Source organism: Thamnophis elegans, chromosome Z (genome assembly GCF_009769535.1).
Source record: "Thamnophis elegans isolate rThaEle1 chromosome Z, rThaEle1.pri, whole genome shotgun sequence".
In the NCBI taxonomy this organism is placed as follows: domain Eukaryota; kingdom Metazoa; phylum Chordata; class Lepidosauria; order Squamata; family Colubridae; genus Thamnophis; species Thamnophis elegans.
Window position 1 is genome coordinate 39,490,368 of NC_045558.1, and position 12,398 is coordinate 39,502,765.

Below are 12,398 nucleotides of genomic sequence, written 5' to 3' on the forward strand. Positions count from 1 at the left end.
CCCGACTCTAGGGGGCAGTGCTCATCTCCGTTTCAAAGGCGAAGAGCCAGCACTGTCCGAAGATGTCTCCGTGGTCATGTGGCCGGAATGACTAAATGGCAAATGTGCACAGAATGCTGTTACCTACCCACCAAGGTGGTTCCTATTTTTCTACTTGCATTTTTACATGATTTCAAATGGCTAAATTGGCAGAAGCTGGGACGAGTAACGGGAGCTCACTCCATTACGTGGCGCTAGGGATTCAAACCACTGAACTGCCAACCTTTCTGATTGACAAGCTCAGCGTCTTAGGCACTGAGCCACTGGAATATCGATACTGAGCCTCAAGAAGAAAAGAAGCATAAACATATCCAAAAAACTATTGGGTAGCATATTGGCAGAGTCAAAATTGGGCCAGATGGATTCATACCCTAAGCTGCCCGAACATCTTGCTAAAATGAAACAAGTAAATAAACTTTTTACCTAAATATGCTTCCATGTATTTCACTTTCTTTATAAACCTTATATATGAACCTTGCCAGATTAAGCACTGCTCGTATAAACTACTGTATATTATTTAATATGCAGGGAACTTATTAATTCTACACTCATAGCCTGTTATTATTTTAATGTGATTGTAAATGCATCAAATCCAACACATGAATTAGGTATTTTACTGTTATTACATTACATATTATTACATTACTATTATTAAATAATAATACAATATACATTTTGAAAACAGCTTATATTCTTTTCTTTGTAGAACTTCTTATTGTGGAAATTAAGTAGTTCATACATTAAAACTAAACTGCACTATAGAAGTATAAACATTCAAAAAATTCATATAAATACACCCAGATGGCTTCATTAGGATAAAGGGATTATTGTGACTGGCAAATGAATTAAGATTCAGCATTTAAAAGAACCATCAACAAGTGTTATAGTGATATCTGCTTGACTCAGATCTAAATACATTACTAAATATTGTAGGTAAAATGTAATCTTTGCTAAAAGAAATAGGATCACTGCAATTGAATCAGGATTTAGCCATTATAGTTTCTAGAATTCCATTGCCAGCATGATGATACTAGTAAATTCTATTAGGTGCAGTATGACATACAGTATTTTTTGGAGAATAAGACCTTTTTTCCTCAAAAAAGCAGCTGAAAATCTGGGTGTGTCTTATACACCGAATACAGCATTTTTTGCCTCCTGAAGCCCGCCCTTTCACCAAAATGGCCATCCATACCCTTATGGAGGCTCCCCCCCGCGGGCTGGGGGGGACAGAAATGAGCAAAAGACGGGCCCTTTTTGCCCCCCCCCCCCAGCAGCCCTCTATAAGCCTTCATAAGGCTATGCATGCAATTTTTTAAACAAAAAACGGGCCCACTTTTGTGGGCCCGTTTTTGCCCTCCCAGGAGCACTCTGCAAGCCCCCCTCCAGGCTATTCACGCTTTTTTTTTTTTTAAAGAAAAATGGACCTTTTGGGGAAGTTTGCAGAGTGCAAAGCTCTTTAATTAATTGATTGATGAGAATTACATTGATCAAATGCTGTGCCAGCAGAAACAAAGTCTTAGGTGCTGCAGTTTGTCAGCAATTTCCTCCTCCCGCACATGGATAAGTACACCTGGAAACATCTACCTACCTATCTACCTACTCTCTCTCTAGTTACCTACCTACCTACTGTATTTCTCTCTCTCCCTCTACCTACCTACCTACTCTCTCTCTCTCTACCTATCTACTGTATTTCTCTCTTTCTCTCTCTCTATCCCTGTACCTACCAACCTACCTACTTTCTTTCTTTCTCCTTACCTATCTACTGTATTTATCTCTATTTATCTCTCTCTCTATCCTTCTACCTACCTACACACTCTTTCTCTTTCCCTACTGCATTTCTCTTTCTCTCCCTTTTATCCCTCTATCTACCTACCTACCTACTTTTTTTTTTTTAAGAAAAGCCTCTTCAAAACCTTGGTGGGTGTTATACTCTGGTGCGTCTTATACTCCGGTGTGTCTTGTACTCTGAAAAATATGGTATTTAGCAAATGCCAAGCTGGCAAAGACTCGTTGACAATAAATATTTGCAGGAACAAGTTAAAATGGAGTTTAGAGTTTATTAACATTTATAGGCCGCCCTTTTCCCTGAGGGGACTCAGGGCGGCTCACATAAAATCAGGAAGGGGAATACAAACAATAACGTAGACACACATAAGTAAAAATAATAGGCAACATTCATTCATCATTCGGGAGGGGCGGCTATCTTTGTCCCCAGGCCTGACGGGCTAGCCAGGTCTTAAGGGCTATGCGGAAGGCCTGGACGGTGGTGAGAGTACGAATCTCTACGGGGAGCTCGTTCCAAAGGGTCGGAGCTACTACTGAAAAGGCCCTCCTCCTTGTAGTTGCCAGCCGGCACTGGCTGGCAGATGGAATTCGGAGGAGGCCCAATCTATGAGATCTAATTGGTCGCAGGGAGGTAATTGGCAGAAGGCGGTCTCTCAAGTACGCAGATCCACTACCATGAAGGGCTTTATGGGTGACTAATAGTACCTTGAAGCGCACCCGGAGATCGACAGGTAGCCAGCGCAGCTCGCGGAGGATAGGTGTTATGTGGGTGAACCGAGGTGCACCCACAATCACTCGCGCGGCCGCGTTCTGGACTAGCTGAAGTCGCCGGATGCTCTTCAAGGGCAGCCCCATGTAGAGCACATTGCAGTATTCCAGCCTAGAGGTCACAAGGGCACGAGTGACTGTTGTGAGAGCCTCCCGATTCAGGTAGGGTCGCAACTGGCGCACCAGGCGAACCTGGGCAAATGCCCCCCTGGTCACAGCCGTCAGGTGGTGGTCAAAGGATAGCTGTGGATCCAGGAGGACTCCCAAGTTGCGAACCCTGTCTGAGGGGTGTAAAATTTGACCCCCCAGCCTGAAAGATGGAATATTGGTCGAATCTTTGGGAGGGAAGCACAACAGCCACTCGGTCTTTTCTGGGTTGAGTACAAGCTTGTTAGCCCTCATCCAGTCCATAACGGCCTCAAGGCCTCGGTTCATCACGTCTGCCGCTTCATTGAGTTGGCACGGGGCGGACAGATACAACTGGGTATCGTCCGCATATTGATGGTATCTTATCCCGTGCCTGCGGATGATCTCTCCCAGCGGTTTCATGTAGATGTTGAATAGTAGGGGGGATAAGACCGAACCCTGAGGCACCCCATATGTTAGGGGCCTAGGGGTCGATCTCTGCCCCCCCACTAACACCGACTGCGACCTGTCCGAGAGGTAGGAGGAGAACCACCGCAACACGGTGCCTCCCACTCCCACCTCCCGCAGTCATCGCAGAAGGATACCATGGTCGATGGTATCGAAAGCTGCTGAGAGGTCAAGGAGAACCAGGATGGAGGGATGTCCTCCATCTCTGGCTCTCCAAAGATCATCGGTCAATGCGACCAAAGCGGTTTCTTTTTTTTTTTTCTTTTTTTTTAAAATATATTTTATTCATTTTCACATTCCATTTTACAATCACTTATATACAGGGTATTTGCTATAAGAAAAAAAAAATAAAAAAAATAAAAAAAAATAAAAAAGAAAACACAACTCATCATTCACAACCCCACCTGACACTTCCATCCTCCATACACCCCATCTACCCCCTCCAACTTTCCTTTCCTCCCTCTAACACTCCCCTCCTACTTCCCTTTCCCCTCAAACCTTCCTTCTCCCCTTACTCCCAACACGCCCTCCTTGCATTCCCCTTACTCCTTCCTTACTCCTCCCTCCTCTTTCCCTCTACCTCCCTCCTTGGTGTATTCCTTTATTCAAGTGTTGTTTATTATAATCTAATAAAAAGTAAAATAAACCAAGGAAAAAAAATTTAAAGAAAGAAAAGAGAAAAAAAAAAGGAAAAAGAAAGAACAACCGTATATAAGTGCATTCTTGTTCTTATTGAGACTATGTTAACACCCACCCACCCACCCCCCATAAATCCCCATCCCTACTCCTCCCGACTTCCCAGGGCCCACACCTGGCACTGCCTTCTATCTAAAGTATCTTATATTCATATGGATTAAAAATAAAAGCAGTATATTAAAGGGAAAAAAAAACAACCAAAAAAAAAAAACTCTTTGTGTTAAGCTCAGCCCCCCATCTTTATATATGCTTAAATAGTGTAAGTCATTCTATCTATGTTTTATTCTCGTCTCTTGCTTCTTTGTTATTTACCCCGACCTCCTGTAGACTCTCCCATTCCTCTTCCTTAACCTTGTGTTCAGATAAACATTTATCCAAATTTGTATAGACATCAATATACAATCTAACTCAAAAATAATCCCTTCTAGTAAAATTTAAGCAGCGTGGATCATTCCACATATTCAAATATTACTTTACAGAAGAATAATCAAACTTTCCCTTTCTTAACCTTAATTTCAAACAATAATTCAAAATAATCTAAACAAACTTTCCCTTCTTAGTAAAGTTTAAGCAGCGTGGATCAAGTATTACTTTACACAAAAATCAGTTTGCATTCTATCTTGAAATGATCCCGACCAGCTTTCCCTTCTAATAGGATTTAAACAACGTAAATCATTCCGCATGCATTTTGCCCTCATCCCTTGCTTCTCTGATATTTACCACTATCAAATTTATGCAGACATTAGTTTAAAATTTAGCTCAAAAAAATTTCAACAAGCTTTCCCTTCTAATAAAAATTAAATAGCATAGATCATTCCACATATTCAAATAATACTTTCAACAAGAATCAGTTTACCTTCTATTTTAAAATAATCTCTTCAAACTTTCCCTTCTAACAAGATTTAAACAACGTAAATCATTCTGCATGCATTTTACATATATACATTCAGTATCACCCCACCAATACATTCCGCTTTTTCTGCCGGAGAGAGGTCGCAAACCCCCATTCAATCCACAACTTTGGTGAATATTTTAGAATGTCTAAATCCTCAAACTCCGCTTTTCTGCTTCTCCGAGGGAGGGGGAGCTACCCCCTCCATCTTGCAGCCATGTGGTCTGTTGCTTGCCTTCTCCTTCGGCTTGTCTCTCCTCTTTTCCAAGTGAATCAGGAAGTCCCGCCTTCAAAGTCTTGTAATAGAAATCTCGAGCCTCCGAAACAGAATTGAGACGAAGTCTTTGATTCTCAAATGTGACCATAATGCCGGCTGGGGCCTCCCATTTATATTGAATCTGATGATTTCTAAGCTCTTTAGTTAAAAAGGTATAGTCCCTTCTTGCCTTTAACATCTTGGAAAGGTATTTCTTTGAAGACAATCAAGTCCTGGCCATCAACTCTCAAACTATTATTGTAAAATTTTTGCATGATCGCGTTTCTGGATTCTTTTGTGGAGAAATATATGATTATGTCCCTCGGGAGCTGTCTCTGTTCCGCTACCAACGAATTCTGGCGATAGATTTTCCGAATCTGCCAATCAAAGTTAAGTCCCGGGCTTCCCACCGCATGGCTGAGGGCTTCAACAAAGGTCTGTTTCAGATTCTCTCGCTCCTTTTCGCGGAATCCTCTGACTCTTATTGCGAATGCCTTCTTATTAAAGTTTATCATAACGAGCTGTTCTTGGGTGTCTCTAATTTTTTGTTGTAATATTTGAGTATTAGTAGTCAAATTAGAATTAGCCTCCTCCAAACTTTCCAATTTATTCTCTATTTCAGCGGTATAATCTGACAGGGCAGACACGGCTGCAAACGTATTCGCCTTCATTTGGTCAATTTTAGACTTTAAATCACCATATAGCTCCAATACAAATTCCTTAATTTCTTGTTTAAAATCATTAAACATTTGAAAAAAAAATTCCTGTGTTAAGAATTCTCCAGTAGAGGGCGTAGGAGACAAGGGCTGCGATTCCAGTGTAAATTCTTTAAGTTCATTCATAGATCCTTTAGGCACATTTGTAGAGAGACGCTTCGATTTTGACCTGGGTGCCATTATAAATAAACAAATAAACAGCGCTTTCGCTCCCCTCTGTTTCCAAAAAAAACAAAAAAAATTATTTTGTTAAGGAGCGGTCTGCAGGAAGGTAAAACCGGCTACGTACATCCCCTATCAGTCACCAACGGAGAGAAATCGCCATTTTGAAGTCCGTTTAAACAAAGAAGCCTCTAAGACAAATGGTGCTGGTATTTAAGATAGTAATAAAAGCATAAATCTCACAGGAGTGGGACCCGCCCGTATTAATCCTAGCTTCAAACAACTTTGCTTTGTCCTGGGGGGGGGATCACCTGTCTAGGGCTGCAAAAAAAGGCAGCTGAGAAGAACTGGCTGGAGATAAAAGCTCCGCTCACGCTGGATCTAATCTCTGTCCACAGCCAAAAAAAAAGAGAAAGGCTGTGAATTACGAATAGACCCTAGCACACAGAGCTACTCCCTGCCCCTTTATAGCCAAAAAGGGGTGATATCTATGATCTTATTTAGATATACAGACCAGATCTCTGAGAGAGCTCGGTTGAGCCCTCCTCGGCGACAGGCTCCGCCCCCCCGGAAGCCCCGACCAAAGCGGTTTCTGTGCTGTAACCGGGTCTGAAGCCTGACTGGAAGGGGTCAAGATAGCTTGCTTCCTCCAAGGACCGCTGGAGCTGGAAGGCCACCACCTTCTCAACAACCTTCCCAAGAAAGGGAAGGTTAGAGACTGGGCGATAGTTATTAAGAACAGCTGGATCCAGAGATGGCTTCTTCAGGAGGGGTCTCACCACCGCCACTTTTAACGCGGCGGGGAAGTTCCCCTCCCGAAGAGAGGCGGTAACAACCGCCTGGATCCAGCCTCGTGTCACCTCACTGCTGTTAGTAACCAGCCATGAGGGACACGGGTCCAGTACACAGGTGGAGGCACTTACAGCCCTCATGGCCTTGTCCACATCCCCGGGGGCAACATCCTGAAACTCAACCCAGAGGTGGTCTACTTCATCTTCTTGTGCCTCGGCTGGAACTGCAGAGGTAGAGTCCAAGTCCGACCGAAACCGAGCAATTTTGTCTGCTAAGAATTGGGCATAATCCTCAGCTCTGCCCTGCAAGGGTTCCCCCGCTTCCCTCTTATTTAGTAGGGAGCGGGTTATCCTAAACAAGGCGGCTGGGCGGGACTCAGCGGACGCAACCAAGGTGGCTATATAAGATCTTTTCACTGCCCTAAGTGCCCTGGTGTATTCCTTGGTGCTGGTGGTTACCATTGCTCGGTTCGATTCGGACTTATCGGACCTCCATCGGTGCTCTAGGCATCTCCTCCGGCGCTTCATCTCCCGGAGTTCCTCGGTGAACCAAGGAGGTCTCCGGGATCCGCCGCCTCGGAGGGGCCGTAGTGGCGCAATCCGGTCGAGGGCCTCCGATGCTGCCGAGTGCCAAGCAGCAACCAGAGTCTCTACCGGACTGTGGGCGAGAGTATCAGGAATGACCCCAAGCTCCGTCTGGAACCTTAACGGCTCCATAAGTCGCCTGGGGCGGAACCACCTGGTCGGTTCCTCCTCCCTACAGTGGGGGTTTGGTCTCCGGAAGTCAAGCCTCAGTAGGCAGTGGTCTGACCACGACAGGGGTATGATGTCGTTACCCCTCAGACCAAGATCACAAATCCACTGCTCCGAGAGGAATACGAGGTCGAGCATGTGACCCGCTGAATGGGTTGGGCCCCGGATTACTTGGGTCAAGCCCATGGCTGTCATGGAAGCCATGAACTCCTGCGCCCCATCAGAGTTTTCACCGAGCGACGGCAAATTAAAGTCCCCCAGGACCATCAACCTAGGGAACTCAATTGCCAGCTCGGCTACCGACTCGAGGAGCGAGGGGAGGGCTGCTGCAACGCTGTTGGGAGGCAGGTATGTTAACAGCAGACCCACTTGACTCTTGAGGTCCAACTTTATCAGCAGAGACTCACACCCGACAAGCTCCGGAGCAGGGACCCTACGAGGAGCTAACGACTCCCGGATAACAATGGCCACACCCCCACCCCTTCCCTGGGCTCTCGGCTGGTGCAGCACCTGAAATCCTTCTGGGCACAGCTCTACAAGGGGGACTCCTCCCTCTGGGCCCAGCCAGGTTTCAGTAATACATGCCAGGTCTGCCCTCTCGTCTAAAATTAAGTCCCGGACGAGAGGAGCTTTATGTACCACAGACCTGGCATTTAGCGACAGCAGCCTGAGTCCAGGGTCCTGACTACTTGCGCCATCTGGTCTCGGAGTGGGACTCATAGGGCCGGAAGGAGGGATCTCTGTAATGTAGCGAACCCTCCTTCCCCGGTAATGGCTTGCCCTAAAGTCCCCGCCATATCTGCCCCTCCCTGTTACGACCGTAATACTCCGACCCTCTCCCGTGTCTCTGGTCCCTTCAACCACCCCCATGGCCCCCGCATCTCCCGGCAGGTCCTCTGAATCATACATACCCATGCACTCCCTCAAACAGTCCCCACGTAAGAGTTAAAACACAGAAGATTACAACAATATAATAGTAAAAAGTGGGACATTCATTCATCTCATACGTATCCCATGCATATCCCATACAAAGAGAGAAGAAAAAGATGAAAGAAAAGAAAGAAACTAAAATAAATTGCGCAGTTGATTAAAATTTAAGATGCGAGTTCAGATGACAGAATTGGCTCTTAGTGTTCAAGGTTGAAGTGGCTGGAGACCAAATACAGTTCAGGTGGAATATATGGGGGAGTGTCTTATAACCCCTCTCTTCTTCTGTAAATTTGTTGGTCAAAAGGTCCTGCGGGGGTTCAGTGCGAACACACAATGCTGCCATCATCTGTCCACCCGCAGCCCAGGCCCAGAGTTTTCTTTCTGGGGGTAAAACCACTCCAAGGAATTCCCAAAGGCACACCACTAAATTCCCTACCCACGTCCTCTTTGTCCTCCACTTTCCTTTTCTGCAATAGTTGTAAATACAGGGTGGCATACACAACTCTCGGTGAAAACGGAGATCAAAGAGCTCCATGGCCGAGCAGTAACAGCCAGAGTGGCAGGGGATGTGAGTGGTGGAAGCAGTTCAGGGAGGCGGTGTTGTCTGGGAAGGCGAGCCAAGAACAGTCACAGATGGTTGCAGTAACAGTAATGGGAGTCGGAGGCAAAGAAGTCGGCCACGGGGATCACAAGCCAGATTGTAAAAGCCGGTCTGAGGTAGCAATACTTAGATGGTAGTTAGAGTCAGAAGCCGTGCTGGGGGAGGGGGGGGGCGCACTAGGATCAAGCACGGCAACGATGAAAAAGCCAGTCACATGGATCCATAGTGCAGGGTAGTAAATTCCCAACCCTGCCCACAGCCGTCAGAGTACCGCCCCCAAGCACGGTGTCCCTTCGCGGCCAAACTCCGATAGTGCTACCCCCAAAAGCAGTCAGGTTTGATGATAGCCGTTCGTAAAAAAGGGGGGGCGCCGCCCGCCCACGCAGCCCAATTGCTCAAGCCACAAGATCGTTCAAGCCACAGCAGCACTTTCCAAGCCCCTTCAAGCACTTTCCGAGGCAACAAGCAAAGCCCCGTCTCACTCAGCTAACGCCAGCCCAAATTCAGCCAGGTCTGTCCCCAGCTCGTTGCCAGCTGGGAGCTGCCGTCCATGGGAGGAGGGGGGGACGCCGCCCAACAACGCCGAGGGCCGCTCGAGACTGCCCGAGAACGTCAAAGCCTTCCCCAAGCTGCCAGGGCAGTGTTTCCCAAGATAGTCACCCCTCCGAGATCGTTTCAATTTCTCCTCACGAATTCCGCTCTGCCAGAGTCTGGCGTTCAGCGGGGGCTCAGTTTTGAGGCGATTTCAGCTCTCTTCCAGCCGGAGCGAAAAACTCAGGCAGCCATCTTCCTTTTTCCTTCTCTAAAAAGTAGATATCCTTGTACAATAAACTATATAGCTTTTTTTTACAAATATAATTCCTTTATTATATTAATGTATGTATTGCCTAATGAAAAAATAATTATTTATATTTAAATTTTAAATGTGTTAATTATCTGACCATCACAGTTGGTCAATTGACAGATAACTCAATTTGATTTCAATAGTATAACACTTGTTTGTCCTTCAGACAACAGGCTGCAGCTCTAATATTTATGTGTTCCATGGAGTACATTGGAACAATTTATATCTATTAGAGATTTAGTAAGACCTGAGCATAAGTGGATTTAATCAGACATGTAATTATTTTTATGCTTGCAATAAAAAATATGTATGTGAATTTATGGTTATTTGGCAATCAGGGGGAATCATGTTTATAAATGTTGAAACAGCTGCTAGCAACTCTGTGTTGAAAATCAAGGAAAACAGCTTTTAGTATTTACTAGTTAGGTAAGCTGTAAAAGAGACAGAGTCAATTTTAGTACTATCTTACAGCCGTTTGGAAAAATGCTGGGAATCTGACTGAAATCAGCAATATTATTTTTACTATGTATATCTCTACTTTAGAATTCAAAATGATTCTTATACTAATTATTAATGGATTTCTACTAAATCTCTGTTTATGTACTGTGGTGAACGTAGGGAAATTTCTGTGACATAGGGAAGTTTCTGTTTGGCTTGGTACCAATATAGGCAACTCTATTACTTGACTGTAGGGATAGATGATGTAAGCCCTTCAGAATAGATGGATCTGCAGCAGTAGTGAAATTCAATTTTTTTTACCACCAGTTCAGTGGGCGTAACTGGGGAAGGATACTGCAAAATTTCCATTCCCAACCCACTCCAGGGGAAGGATATTGCAAATTCTCCATTGCCATCCCACTCCAGGAGAAGGATATTGCAAAATCTCTATTCCCAACCCACTCCAGGGGAAGGATATTGCAAAATCTCCATTTCCACCTCACTCCAGGGGAAGGATATTGCAAAATCTCAATTTCCACTCCACTCCAGGAGAAGGATATTTCAAAATTTCTATTCCAACCCACTCCAGGAGAAGGATATTGCAAAATCTCCATTTCCACTCCACTGCAGGGGAAGGATATTGCAAAATCTCCATTCCCAAACCACTCCAGGAAAAGGATATTGCAAAAATTTCCATTCCCAACGCACTCTGGGGCCAGCCAGAGGTGGTATTTGCCGGTTCTCCAAACTACTCAAAATTTCCACTACTGGTTCTCCAGAACCTGCTGAATTTCACCCCTGGTCTGCAGTGCTTTGTCTTCTTCTAGTTGTAACCTCAGCTCTGATTGACTACAGTGCCTGGCATGCCTCCTTCCGTCCAACAGGTGGTCATAACCCTGGACAGCCATTTTATCTCACTTGTTGAGGCCCCTGTTCTCCATTGATCAGCAGTTGCTGTTTTTTAAATATTTTTCAGTTAATTAGATAATGACCTGTCTGGTCAATGAACTCTCTCTCATTCTAGAGCCTCATGCTCCAGTCAACCTTTATATCTCCTAGCGAACCCTTTTAGTTTTTGTCCAGGTACAAGCACATTCCACGTTTCATTCCTCTATCTTTTAAAAACATTTAAGATGCATGGTAGAATTTTCTTTCTATGAAACTACCAGTTCTCCTTGACACAAAATTTGCATGGACTTACAGAAGAACTAAGGTGAAAGAACAACCCATTTCCTATTGTTTGGATTGAATCAGAACAACATGGAACCATAGGGAGAAAAAAAAAGGGTTAGTACCACAGGAAATGACCTAGGAAAGTGGAGGTAAAGGCATACACATGTGCAATAATCGGGGAAAGTAAAATAAGGCATGGGACTAACAAGGGAAAATTCCTAAGAAGACAATAACAGGTGCACCTTGCAAGAATGAGAAAGGAAAGAAGAGTGGAATGACCAAAATCCTATAGTGCCATGATCTGGACTGTTGTTATCCGATGCAATCCTGATTGGAATTTCTCAAACTGGTTTAAGAACTAGTTGGAAACAACACAGGAAGGGAGGAACATAGGCTGCAGTGCAAAATTGCCCATAATTGCAATTTTCCTCTGGGGAAGGGCAATGCTGAACTGCAGCCAAAGATATTCGTCTGTATTGCTCCCTAATGTTCCTCAGGCTGGTTTTAAACATTTCGATCCAGATTGCAGTTGGATGGTGGCAGGGCTCAGTTGGGAATCGCTCTGGATTATGGCGACTGCAAGATCTGATTTATTATTCCTCTGCTTCATGCCCCTTTCTTACATACAGGGATGATAAAGCCCACTTTCTGGCTCTGGCATGGCTGGATATATCAGCACCTATCTTTTCCTTTCAGGAATTGTTTCCTCCTCTTGAATCCCTATACATTTTGTTTGCTTTCCCAGATGTTTACACATCCCCTCACCACCTTATTTCATTCATATTTAGCGCACAGGTTCTTTCCTTTTATAGTACCATCATTATTCTGATGCTACAATGATCAAAACACAGGAACAGGTTACTCTTTTGTTCCAAGGTTCCACTGCAGAACCATAGGAAATCTATAGCAAGGGAAGACAAATGGCTTTATAAAATCAAACAGCATTCACTGACACTCTTC

The 12,398-nt window shown here is 44.7% G+C and overlaps 1 long non-coding RNA gene across 1 annotated transcript in view; it reads right to left on the reverse strand.

The window, feature by feature from the left end:
- Positions 1–12,398, reverse strand: part of LOC116522249 — a 166,039-nt gene that overhangs the window by 110,718 nt on the left and 42,923 nt on the right. The window lies entirely within an intron of this gene.